Source organism: Podarcis vaucheri (assembly GCF_965113315.1).
Source record: "Podarcis vaucheri genome assembly, chromosome: 4".
Lineage (NCBI taxonomy): Eukaryota > Metazoa > Chordata > Lepidosauria > Squamata > Lacertidae > Podarcis > Podarcis vaucheri.
Genome location: NC_138762.1, coordinates 106,415,941 through 106,428,855, shown reverse-complemented (window position 1 = coordinate 106,428,855; position 12,915 = coordinate 106,415,941). Strand labels below are relative to the sequence as shown.

The 12,915-nt window shown below is 41.7% G+C and overlaps 1 long non-coding RNA gene across 2 annotated transcripts in view; it reads right to left on the bottom strand.

Annotated features, from left to right (window-relative positions):
* LOC309531733 overlaps positions 1-12,915 on the bottom strand; it is a 113,112-nt gene that overhangs the window by 24,759 nt on the left and 75,438 nt on the right. For both annotated transcript variants that reach the window (XR_014219397.1, XR_014219398.1), the window contains exons 4-5: positions 12,447-12,656; positions 6,194-6,275 (exon numbers count right to left, since the gene is read on the bottom strand). This is a non-coding gene — a long non-coding RNA (uncharacterized lncRNA). The remainder of the gene's footprint in view (positions 1-6,193; positions 6,276-12,446; positions 12,657-12,915) is intronic.

The window sequence follows — 12,915 nt, the reverse complement described above, 5'->3', positions numbered from 1 at the left end:
GTGTTATAAAGCACTAAAAGATGAAGAAAACGGATGGTCTTATTATAGCACAGATCTACAGCACAGCCCAACAATTATAGGGAAGCTTCTTGTTAGCTCTCTCTTTCTAGCGGTATACATATAAGCAACAATGACAAACAGCAGTGCTTACCTTATTAATACTTCACTACTAATACATCAGCTTTAACTAAGTCTCAGGTGACCTAAAACACTCTCAACTGAGGCAGGGCCTTTGCCTTAACTTGCATGCTTCGACAGTTTTATTATGTTAGCTTTCTTTCGACACACATAATGCACAAATAAACTGATCCGTTGGGTATCTAGGCGCTCGTTGATATTCCACAGATTAACTGAAGTTTTATTCAGAGTGAAATAAAAAAGAAGAAGCTAACAATGGCAGGAATGTACACAAGCTTGTAAATTGCAGCAGTGCTAATCAAATGTGGGTTTAGCAGTTGATCATTTCCTCAAAGCTTAAATGTTATAAATGAATGTTTGATGAAGAACAGCCCTTCTTCCACCCCACCATATCCCGTTTATCTGAGAGCAAACTATATTTTAGCCCTATGGAAGATGCTGAGAAATACACAGCCATTTCTAATAACCTGATGTTCATAATAATACGATTGCAAGCTAAATGGCCTGGGGTGGTGGTTAGGCCATCAGATCTAGCAGCTGATGGGTCAGATCTGCCTCCAAAGTAGCTCCATCTGCCCCTTGTTGACCTGAGAATGTTTTGGCTTCACCCTCTGTCTACTCAAAACCAAAACTGACTATACAATCTGGTATCAAGGTCAAATGCACCCCAAGAAAGCTAGTGGAAGTTATTAAATATGACACAATTTGCAGGTAAGAAACGAACGCATTTTCGAGAGTTTCCTTTTCCCAATAAAACTATATAGTCACAAAAGACCCTCCCATTAGTGCATATATAAGAGTACGGACAGTGGTACCTCAGGATACAGACACTTCAAGTTACAGACTCCACTAACCCAGAAATAGTACCTCGGATTAAGAACTTTGCTTTAGGATGAGAATAGAAACCGCGGTGGCGCAGCAGCAGCAGGAGGTCCCATTAGCTAAAGTGGTGTTTCAGGTTAAGAACAGTTTCAGGTTAAGAACGGACGTCTGGAACGAATTAAGTTCTTAACCCAAGGTACCACTGTATAATGTAACAATAGTGCAATAATAATTAATCATAAAATACCAGTCACAACAACCAATTTGATAGACCTTCCAACTATAGCATAGCTGCTCTGACTCTACTGCTGTAGCTGTACAACAACTACATTCCACAACTTCATGGGGTGGAAAGACAAAACTGTTTCATATTGCAATGTTGTGCCATTGCACTGATCAGAGAGATAATTCCTTTCCCTTTTCTGTCAGCAGTGGCAGGTCCTACCAATTTTGAGACTGGCTCTTCTGGTGTCTTTGGCAACCTGATCTAGATCCATCCTACATCAGTTTGATCAATTAGGGCTACAAGAAAGAGACTTTTTAAGGATGTTCAGTCTATATTGGATTCTTCACCTTCCAAAATAAAAATAGAGAGAGAGAATGTCCACCATATTTCTTTGGGTGGGGAGGGGAACGCACCCACCAACAGCCACCATTTGATTATCAATGTATATAGGATGTAGAGGTGTTGAGAGAAGTGAATGATTTGTATTGTATGAAAATAGGCGTGTGTGTGTGTGTGTGTGTGTGTGTGTGTGTGTTTAACCCAATTGAAACCAATTTAAACAGCATTTGGTGGGATCACTTGAACCCCTAGTGCCTTATAAGCACCCCCTGCCTCCATTCATTCCAGAAGGAGAAGAATTAACTCTAAAAGCCGTAAGGGTAAAAACATGAATTTTTATCTACATTAAGGAAGGATGGGTCCCTAAAACAGCACATAGCAATTAGCCCCTTGTCTAACTTAAGGGCCATCTGAATCACAGGTTTATGGCAGACTGACATTAAAGCAGTATGGATTCCCCACACCCGTTTTGTCGAGGTGTGTTTGACCCCATCTCTCACTACTTGTTGTTAAAATGTTCCTCACACTCTTGCTAATTAAAAAGACGTCATGAGCTGTTTTATCAATTGTAGTCAGGAAAGACCAAATAAAAACTACTCTCTGCCTCATAAGAGGACCTCTGAAAGAAAACACATCTGTACCTCAGCACATTTGACTGATGCGGGTGGCGCTGTGGTCTAAACCACTGAGCCTCTTGGGCTTGCCGATCAGAAGGTCGGCGGTTCGAATCCCTGCGACGGGGTGAGTGCCGGTTGCTCAGTCCCAGCTCCTGCCAACCTAGCAGTTCGAAAGCATGCCAAAATTGCAAGTAGATAAATAGGTACCATTCTGGTGGGAAGGTAAACAGTGTTTTCATGCGCTGCTCTGGTTTCGCCAGTCATTCTGGCCACATGACGTGGAAAAACTGTCTGCGGACAAACGTTGGCTCCCTCGGCCAGTAAAGTGAGATGAGCGCCACAACCTCAGAGTTGTTCGTGACTGGACTTAACTATAAGGTCCTTTACCTTTATCTTTCTACCTTTGACTGAAGCCCTCAAACAACACAGATTCATGTGATGCAGTCTTTTAAATGCCTTATGGTTAAAGTTTTGCCAAACATGGAGGCTGACTACCTAGGAGGAGGTTAAAATGCTCTAGCTCCTGATTGGCATTTTCAGAAAGCATGGTGGTTCAGGAAATACCCGGGTATGCCATCCCTGAGGTGGGTGCAATTGCCATGTCACCTTGCCAGCAACAACGCCTTCTTAGATTTTCATGTTGGGCATGCGTTGTTCTTGCAGCCTACTTGCCCAGTTAAGAATCGGTCATAAGAGAGAAGATGAAAGAAAAAGATGGCAAAGTCACAGGCCCCCTTGGATTAACCCTCTGCTTCCCATGCACATGGAAGTTCTTATTCCCTTCTACTTTGTTAACATCTGAGTGCCTGAAGAAGAAAATCAAAGTGGTGTTTTCCCCCTACCAATCCACATCCATACTACCCAGCTAGTAAACATGTAATAATAAATATCAAAATTATCATTTTGCTGCTGGGTTTTAGAGCTCTTGATGGAGGTGTCCGTTGGAGAACTTGGAGGTGTTGAAGGAGCAGCTGTGGAAAAAGGGGAAATCATCTTCCTAGACCTTTTGTTGCTTTAGGTGCCTTGACAGGCCTGTAGCCACAATGAAATAGCTCAGTGGTTTTTTTGTTTTTTGTTTTTTTTAATTGTTTATTGCATTCATGGCTGGGTTTGAACCCCCAGTAGAAAAAAAAAACCACCAATAAATACAACACATTCCTAGCTCCTTTAGCAGACAAGTGCCATGCCAGCAATGCAGAGATCCAGGGGCCCCCTTGAGAATAGAAGTTGAAGGATATGGAGAAACCCAGGAGGGGAGATAGGTCTGGAACCACCAAGGATGGCTGGACCTGAATGTTGGAGGACGCACAGTCTGGGATTTCCCAGAGTTTTCTCCCGTTTCATAGACTACGGAAGGAGGACACCCACTGGGAGCAGAGCAGCAACGCTGCGAGCGCCTCGCTCCCCCTTCCCCCCCAGTGTGAAGGCTGTTTGAGGACTGCCAATTGGGAAAGCATTTTTCTAAGGGATCATGGGACCAGGTCTTGTTAAGAGAGAGGCTCCCTGTGTCTTGCGCTGCTGGCGACGCCTGCCCCTCAGTGGTTAATGCAAGATGTTAATAGCCAAGGAAGGAGGTGAGCTTTCTTCACCTGGACAGAAGGTGCCAGTGCCGTCTGGCTTTGGGATAATAAATACAGACCTTGTGTTTTTATGTTGCGCACCACCTTGCTATATTTTCTGTGAAAGTGCAGTTTAAAAATTCCAAAATAATAAATAAATAAAGTTCTAAGGCCCTCGTCCACAGTAAAGATTTGAAGCATATGATGATTGTAAGGAAGATGTGTGGCTGTATTTTTCCCTATTTTCATGGATTTCTTTAATACCCTCCAAGTGCCATGTGTTAATTGAGTTAAAAATTGCCACCTCTCCCTTAATTTTAACTTTCAGTGTTTTCTCGTTTTAGAATGTATGATTAAAATATAAGTGGCAGCCACTGAGGAAAAAAATTGTGGGTTTTAAAAAATAATAATAATAATGTCGCTTTAACAAACTCTGCCGTTCCTGCAGTCTTTCACTAAGGTTACACAAAGACTCTAGTGCTAAACACAGAGAAGCTACACAAAGACGCTGGTAAATACCTTACTTGGAAGAAAATTCCATCAGTTTCCCTCCCTCACAGCGATTATTTCCTCATTGACAGTGATTTCATAACTCCACAAAGCTATTAATTCAGATTCTGAAGATACTATCAAGTTGTATGGTATGCATTGGGTCTAATCAATTTCTTTCCGACAAAATGGATGTATAGGGCATGTAACTTTTTAAGAATAATAAAACTAAATGGGTCACATCCTTTATTTAGCCCTATAATCAAGCACACAGATTCAGCAAAATCAAATTCTTCCCCGCCAGGTGCATTTCCCCCCCTCAGGTCTGTATTCACATTGAATGAGGAGGGATTGTTAATCCTCCTTGAAAAGGATGGAATTGCTAATGCAGTTAAGTACTACTTGACATGTTAAGTACTTTCCTTCTGAATGCAGAAATTAAGCAGCGTATGATAAAGGGGGTTCTCTTTTTTCCAGTATGGTACAAAATCTTCGGAAGAGTTCTCCTTATTTGTAGCCCAGAAATAAAATCTAAGTGTTTTTTCATGTTTCCTCCAGAAGTCTGCTGCTTTCTTTGTCTTTTGTTTTATGGCATCATTTTCTGATTGCCAGTTTATCACCATAGTGTTTACTGTGTACCAGTTCAAACCCTCATTTTATTACTAAAAAAGAAAGAGGCAAATTATTCCTCTACTTAAATGTTTTGAATTCTTATTCAAAAATCCTGAGCCTGTGAACTATAATTCATTCTTATGTGAAAGAGAAAGTTACCAATGTTTTCCTCAAACCATGCAAAGCCCAGTGTGAATATGGTTTGTTGGAAGAAAGGCAGGAGACCGGGAGACATTCATTGATTAACTAGGACCCATTTACTAATTACAACGTTCTCTGGAGGGAACCGGCTCAAAATTTATAGCTGTACAAGCAACACAAGACTGAGCCTGCAAGGACAAATTTCTGATAGCTGTTGCGCAATGGACTGACAACCTCATTGCACTGTCTGCATTTGAATGTGTAGCATATCAGAGTCAGTCACTTCTGGATAAATGTCTTTATATACTAAGCTGTATGCCTAGAAATGGCAATATTCTGTGGCACCACTTGTACTGTAGTAAATATCAAGATTTTTGTTTTTGAAGCATCTCTGGAAATTGATGTATTTATATGGTTCCTCTTCTTCATCCCGCACCCTTCCCTTCCCTTGTTCTTGTTGTCTGTTGCACAAAAGGAAGAAACTGAATAAAAACAAAAGCATAAAGCCCGTAATGGATCAAATTGCATAGGCCTATATAACTCACCATCCTGATTTGTACATTGGCCAGTTAGATGCCTACCTGAGAAATTAGTGGTTACTACCATAACTTGGGTGGCACTGTGGTCTAAACCACTGATCCTCTTGGGCTTGCCGATCAAAAGGTCGCAGTTTGAATCCCCACGATGGGGTGAGCTCCCGTTGCCTGGCCCCAGCTCCTGCCAACCTAGCAGTTTGAAAGCACACCAAAATTACAAGTAGATTAATAGGTAAACGGCATTTCCGTGCGCTGCTCTGGTGTCGGTGTTCCGTTGCGCCAGAAGCGGCTTAGTCATGCTGGCCACATGACCCGGAAAATCTGTCTACGGAGCGGACAAATGCTGGTTCCCTCGGCCTGTAAAGCGAGATGAGCTCCACAACCCCAGAGTCATTCACGACTGGACTTAACTGTTAGGGGTCCCTTTATCTTTACCATATCTTGTGGTAGTAAGTTCTGAAAATTGATGATGCACTGCTTAGAGAAGTGTCTTCTTTTATCCATACTGAATTTTCTGCCATTTAGATCCATTAGAAGGTCATGTGGACACAATTTGGTGCACACACCGTGTGCCTCTCATCTTCCATTCTACATCACTGTTGTGCCCCCCCCCCTGCTGCCCTCTCAGCTTGGCATCCAGTGCAGGCAAACTGGTCATGCTAGCCTAAATCTGCCTCTGTTTAGAGATTTGTGGGCAGGGCTGGATAAACCAACTTAAGTCCATTTCCAGTCAGGTTCAAGTACTCAATCACAGTTCTGTTCTGTTCTGTTCTATTCTGTCCTGGTTTTTTGTGGACTTTCTGAAAGGACACACATGCAACAAAAACATTGTTATTAGTACACATTTTGTACATGTCCCGCCCATAAAACACACATTTTTTCAATGTCATTTTTCTGTAAAATGCCTACATTTCACATGTAAAATACATATTTTTCTTTTGTGGACCCAAAGTGCACAAATTCAGAGAAGTGTGTAATCTGACTGATAGCTGCATTCTGATTCACCTGCACGAAATTTGAATTGGGTTGGTGTGCTACACAAAGGGGAACAAATAGAACCCCCTTCCAACCCTACTTGTAGGGAACGGGGGAGGGGGGGAATAATAATAATTGGTCCTTTCAACAACTCACATTGAATTCTTGTTATTCTCTAAAAAGTATAATTTTGACAGCAAAGCATGGGTGGCTTGCACATCTCTGCCAGGAACATATCAACTAGACCCACAGATCATGAGGGCCCTATGCTTGTGGGCCAAAATGGAACACTAATAGCATGATCTTACTTGGCAGTAAGTCCCATTTAGTTCAATGGATTTACTCACAAGGAAGTGTCCAAAGGGTTTCAGCCTTAGACAGCTCAGTACTTTGTGGCACATTTTCTGCCAAAGCCACAGCAGAATATAAGCATCCATCTAAGTATTATCTGCATCATCCTTAATTTGAACTCATGTTACTCACCACTTAAAATATGAATGCTTAGGCTGATGAAAATTCTTAAAGTAATCCTGCTTCACTGCACTTAAGAAGTTTTGCTGTTCAAAATAGTAATTCAAATGAAAATTGCTGGAAAGGAAAAATTAATGTTAATGTACTGAAGATCACCGAGTACTTTGTGTTGACGTGGCATGGAAAATATTTGGCTTCAGAAAAGCTTTGCACTGGTGTGCATTTTTTTTGTACTCTGAAAAGCTGCTAGTCAAACTATAATGTTGATAACAAAAAGTCAGTTGTCACAGGCTGGTTTACCACACCTCTCAATTACTTGGATGCAAATCTCACGGCTCCGTAAATAAAAGGTTTCAATGACAAAAGTGACATTCGCTTTAATAGAAACTTTCTGCAGACAGGCTTGAAGTGGCAGTTTTATCTGTACAGTGGTGCCTCGCAAGACGAAATTAATTCGTTCCGCGAGTTTTGTCGTCTTGCGAAGCACGGTGTCGGGAAAGTTTTGGAAAAGCTTCAAAAATCACCAAAGTCTTTAAAAACCTCAAAAAAGGCTACTATGCACACTGCGTTCTATGAGTTGCTCCTCGAAGTCATGACGCAACTGTATTAACGGTGTTAAGAAAAAGGAAACAAACTTGCAAAACGTTTCCATCTTGCGAAGCAAGCCCATAGGGAAAATCGTCTTGCGACGCAGCTCAAAAAACAAAAAACCCTTTCGTCTAGTGAGTTTTTTGTCTTGCGAGGCATTCGTCTTGCGAGGTACCACTGTATCATAATATTTAAAATATTGCACATGTATGATGCACACATAATACACATTGATGATGATGTACATATGCAATGTTGTATTGCCTCAAAATCAGCAGCTGAAGTACACCGTGGAGATAGACTTTCTGATAACCACACCACTCAGATGTGGGACTTGTATTCCAAAGGTTCTTTTAGATATAAAAATGAAGTTCAATAAAAAACCAAGAGATAATGCCCAGATCTAATTACCAACTATCTAAGTGAGGCAGTGGTACTTTAAAAGAAACCTAATTCTACAAACATGGGTTGGCAACTGGGATTTTTAACAACTTAACCTTTGTACTGCAGCTAAAGGCAGATGTGAAGCTCCTAAATAATGCCAGTCATAAGATGAATAATTTAACACAATTTAGCATAATGTTAAAAAACAACAATTAAAAGCCATGGGCAAAGTTCCTGGCCTTCCTGAAGCTTTAAAAATGATGTACACTTTGTAGCAAGAAATGTAAAAGCATAATCACATAAAGGCTTGCCTTTTACAAATTTCTTAACCTATTTCTGTGTTCGTTCTCAGTGGAACTCCTGTGAAGAAATAGGCAACTTCTGCTTTGATCCAGTACAGGTGATCCATGTGTGTGGGGAGATCTTCTGGTGAAAGATTGCATGCACAGAATGGTGTGACATGTGTCATTCTTATACCCTCCAACATGTTGCTGTGGAAAACCAGGATGGTCATGAAAATATATATAAAGTGGTAGATTCATGTGAAGTTTTTCCTGATCTGTGACTGGCAGGTATACCCTGTATACATGGGCAGGTGTTTGTGTGCTCTTGTTTTCAGAAATGCCCTCCAAGACATGACTCCTCATGGAGAAGGATTCAGCATAGCTTTCCTCCTATCATGTGATACAACAGGATTTTATGGGAAGATTAAGTTTTAACTCCCAACATTTACTGCTCCCCCATACATAAACATGATATTAAAATAATTTAGTCCAGAAAAGGCTTTACCACTTAATTCTGCTGTTTGAACAAACTGATCCCAAGACCAGCTGCAGACTATGATCAAGAATAATGTTTCATTTCCCATTCTTTGCCACTGCTGCATATTTTATTTATCCCACTGTGATACACATTATTATGTAAGTTGCAAAAGACAGCTTTCATTATATTCATATGATGCCTTTAGTGGTAAAATAATGTTTCTCCTAACCTGAGATCACTGACATCTATCTAGCTATCTCTATCATCTATCTATCTATCATCTATATCTGTAAACAAGTTTCTCCCACAACAAAAACTGGAAGTTTAAGAGTTACTGTTATATAACTTTCTCCTGCAAGGTTCTTCCAGGACAGCAAAGCCCTTCCAGAACATCACGATTCATTCCTTTATTTTTCACCATTAGCTGAAATAAAACTGAATGCTCCTACCCCGCTAAATAAATTAGAGTTATGAAATATAAAAAGCACTAGGAGCCAGAGACCTGAACTAAATGTATCAACCAGAATTAGAAAATGACCCCTGAATCCTGAATATGACATCATTCCTAGCCCCTCCCAACCCCACAAAGAAGCAAACAAACCTATCAGCAGCCTTTACACCCCAGTCATCAAAGCACATGGAACAGTGTCCGAGAGGTTGTAACATTAGGTTTTCTGATAACAAACTGATGCGCTCATCAGCAAAGGGTTGCACAGCTGCTTGGCTATTGCTAGTGTTTAATAGTGGACTGGGATGCTTGGCAGGGGGTTGGACTCGATGGCCCTTGTGGTCTCTTCCAACTCTATGATTCTATGATTCTATGAATACTTGTGATTTTCTGTTCCCAAAGCAAAAACTACACATTCACTATTGTGGATAAAGAATTCATAGAAGCAGCAAGTTTGCAAATTGCTTCATTGTACTCACTAGCAAAAAACAGCTCATGGGCAATAGCCTAGTATGGCAACTTTCATTCTTTCATTTCATTGACCTTTCTTCCAAAGAGAGACATCGTTTTTGCTCCATGCCTACAACCCTCTAATCCTCACAAGAAATAACCCTGTGTGGTAGGCTGAGAAAGAGAATACAGCCAGGCCAAGGTCCCTCAGGGAGCATCATATTTTGACACGTTTGCCGACAGAGCCTAGGGCTTGCCGATCAGGTCGGCAGTTCGAATCCCCACGACAGGGTGAGCTCCTGTTGCTCGGTCCCTGCTACTGCCAACCTAGCAGTTCAAAAGCATGCCAAAATTGCAAGTAAATCAATAGGTACCGCTCCGGCGGGAAGGTAAACGGTGTTTCTGTGAGCTGCTCTGGTTCGCCAGAAGCGACTTAGTCATGCTGGCCACATGACCCAGAAGCTGTACACCGGCTCCCTTGGCCAGTAAAGTGAGATGAGTGCCGCAACCTCAGAGTCGTCCGCGACTGGACCTAATGGTCAGGGGTCCCTTTACCATTACCTTTTACTTTTAAAATAAAAAAATTCCTTCCAGTAGCACCTTAAAGACCAACTAAGTTAGTTCTTGGTATGAGCTTTCGTGTGCATGCACACTTCTTCAGATACACATGCACACGAAAGCTCATACCAAGAACTAACTTAGTTGGTCTTTAAGGTGCTACTGGAAGGAATTTTTTTATTTTGACTATGGCAGACCAACACGGCTACCTATCTGTAACTTTTACTTTTAACTATGGATCTCTACGACGACTCTTATAATGAAAAAGGGGGGGGGTCCTAGAAAAAGAGGATGTATGGCAACTCTCCCAGGTCTAGTCCAGCACTCTAACCATTAAATTGGGAATCCAATGTGAGAGGTGGAAAGCAGGAACTGTATACAAGGACTAAGCAATGGCAGCAGCTCTCCAGTTTTCAGAAGGGACATTCCAATCCCCTGGGGAGTGAACCTTGGACCTTCAGCATGCAAAACAGGTGCTCTCCTGCTGAGCCATGGCCCTTCCCCTAAAGTGGCAGAAGCTAAGAGACAATTCATATGCTCTAAAATCATCTGTGTAGAGCTGGCCAGTGGACAGACGCACACACATACGGAGGATATAAGCCAGTCATCACTGCTCATACATTGACAGTGATTCTTGAGAGTATGATAGCGCAGCTTGTGTGAATGACTGCTGTGAAGCAGCATCTGCCAATGTGGTTATAACAGCTCATATATTACTTCCCCCACACTTCTGTGCCTAACAGGCCACTGTAAACGGAGGGGTGTTTTTTTATATAGGCGGCATGAACTGGCCCATGAGCAACAGCAATTTCCTTGATTGTCACAGCAATTTTTTCCTGCTGCTTCAATCACAGAAATATTGTTGATTAATATGTCCATTGGAGCATTCTGTTTCAACATCTAGTTACTTCTATAAAATATTATAGATATATATGTTCCATTTGGAGATTGGTCAGTAGACCAGCCAACCCTAAAGAGTTAAAACATGCAATATGGGGGCAGCGCAACAGAATTTGGAGGTGAAGAGTCCTTGGGGAAGTCACATCTTTTAGGGAGTGGGAATTGTGCTTTCCTTGTTCTTGTGCTGTGATCCTTAGATATGGAGATAAGGATGGGTGAAGCTGTCATCTTATGTTTGGTCCTCCACTATATTCACAACACATTGCACTTTAAAAAAAAAATCCACATGAAAAGCCAACAACTTTATAGAGTGAATTTCTCCTAATACACACTTCTGAATGTGCAAACTTATTTTAATTTCTCCACCAACCCTGTATGGAGATGCTGATATTTCATTCCCTATGGATATGGTACCCAACATTTGATTGTGTTATGTATTTTTTAATCTTATTTATAACATCCCCTTCCACACCAACTTCAGCCCCCCATCACAATTGTATAATTTGCTTAGAGGCCTCATTCCATGCCCAGTAAGTGCAAGATGCCTTTGCCCAGCAGTGCTGTGGCCCACAGGTTGCAGTAAAATACTGGGCAAAGTTTTGCCCAGTGTCTTGTCTGTGTGATGGGCTCATGGGAAAAAGCTGTCTCATAAGCCCTTGCAAAGGAGAGGGGGAAAACTTCCCCTGCAGCTTAGGGCCACTTGGACTTGAAAGCTTTCCACCCACCCTCGGGTTAGAGCCTTCACTGAGCAATTCTGGGTCACTGGTTAACCGGGCTGTTAAGAATTGGTTTCCCCCTCTAAACCTGATAGACACTTGGTTGGGTTCCCCCCCCCCACTTTCCCTCAGTGAAATTATGGTCTTGCTTTGTTAGGTAAAGAACATTGTATGAGGATGTAATGACATTGGGAAGGATCAACATAGTATAGAGGGCCCCTCGTAAGAGGTCAGAGGGCAATATTGACCATGACACCTCCAAGCTTGGGTTGGGGTATCTGTCTGGTTGGAATCTGCACCCTGGTCACCCAGTGACAACTTGCTTGCTTGACTTGCACCACAGCAAGGTTCAGCACTGGCCAACTCCCATGAAACAGGTTTGGGGCAGTTCAAACCCAATGGATCCACTTGGGACTTCTGAAATGATGAACTGAACCTGGCCCTAATGCCATGCCAACCCTTACCCTGCCTGCTGCTGTCAATAAAGACTTGGCTTCATTTTATCCCACCACCATTGTACAATCTGGTTATTTTTCTGCTCTCATGTGCCTACCTGGGCAACTGCTTCCTATAAGTGATCTGCAACTTTCTTCAGATATGTGAGTATTCAGAAAGGCTGCAACTGTATATAATGAACTGTGTCAAAAGAAATTCATTTTGTGACTACCCCCCCCCCGCCAAGGACAAATATATAGTCAAATATAGTGAACATAACTTATGCTTTTCACAATGCCTTGATTTTTTGGCTGCAGGATTTTAGTGCAGAATCCATGTGCTTAGAGCATGAAGTGGGTAGAAGTGGCTTAAGTGGACCAACAGCTTTTTTTATTTCTCATCCATCATGTTTTCTTCCCGCGCCATATCTTCCTGTGTAGTGTCCAGGATATTCTTGAAGATGTGAGCTAACGAGCCTTCATTACTTTCCCTAAGGAGATTATAGTAAAAGCTAATAGATATAATTGTCAGGAAGCTTTCCCTGATATTAATACTACCTGTTACCTTTATGTAATTCATCCTATTACCCTTCATTATTAGCCCTCTTTCAGGCTGCTACATAAGCTCCAAGATTTCGTACTTTTTTATCATGCACATGTGTCACAGGTAGTTAAGTTGCCTCTACTGCAGTACTTTTTGAAAGCTTGCGCACATCTTGGCATGGATCAGACCTTTGTGTTCGTATCAGA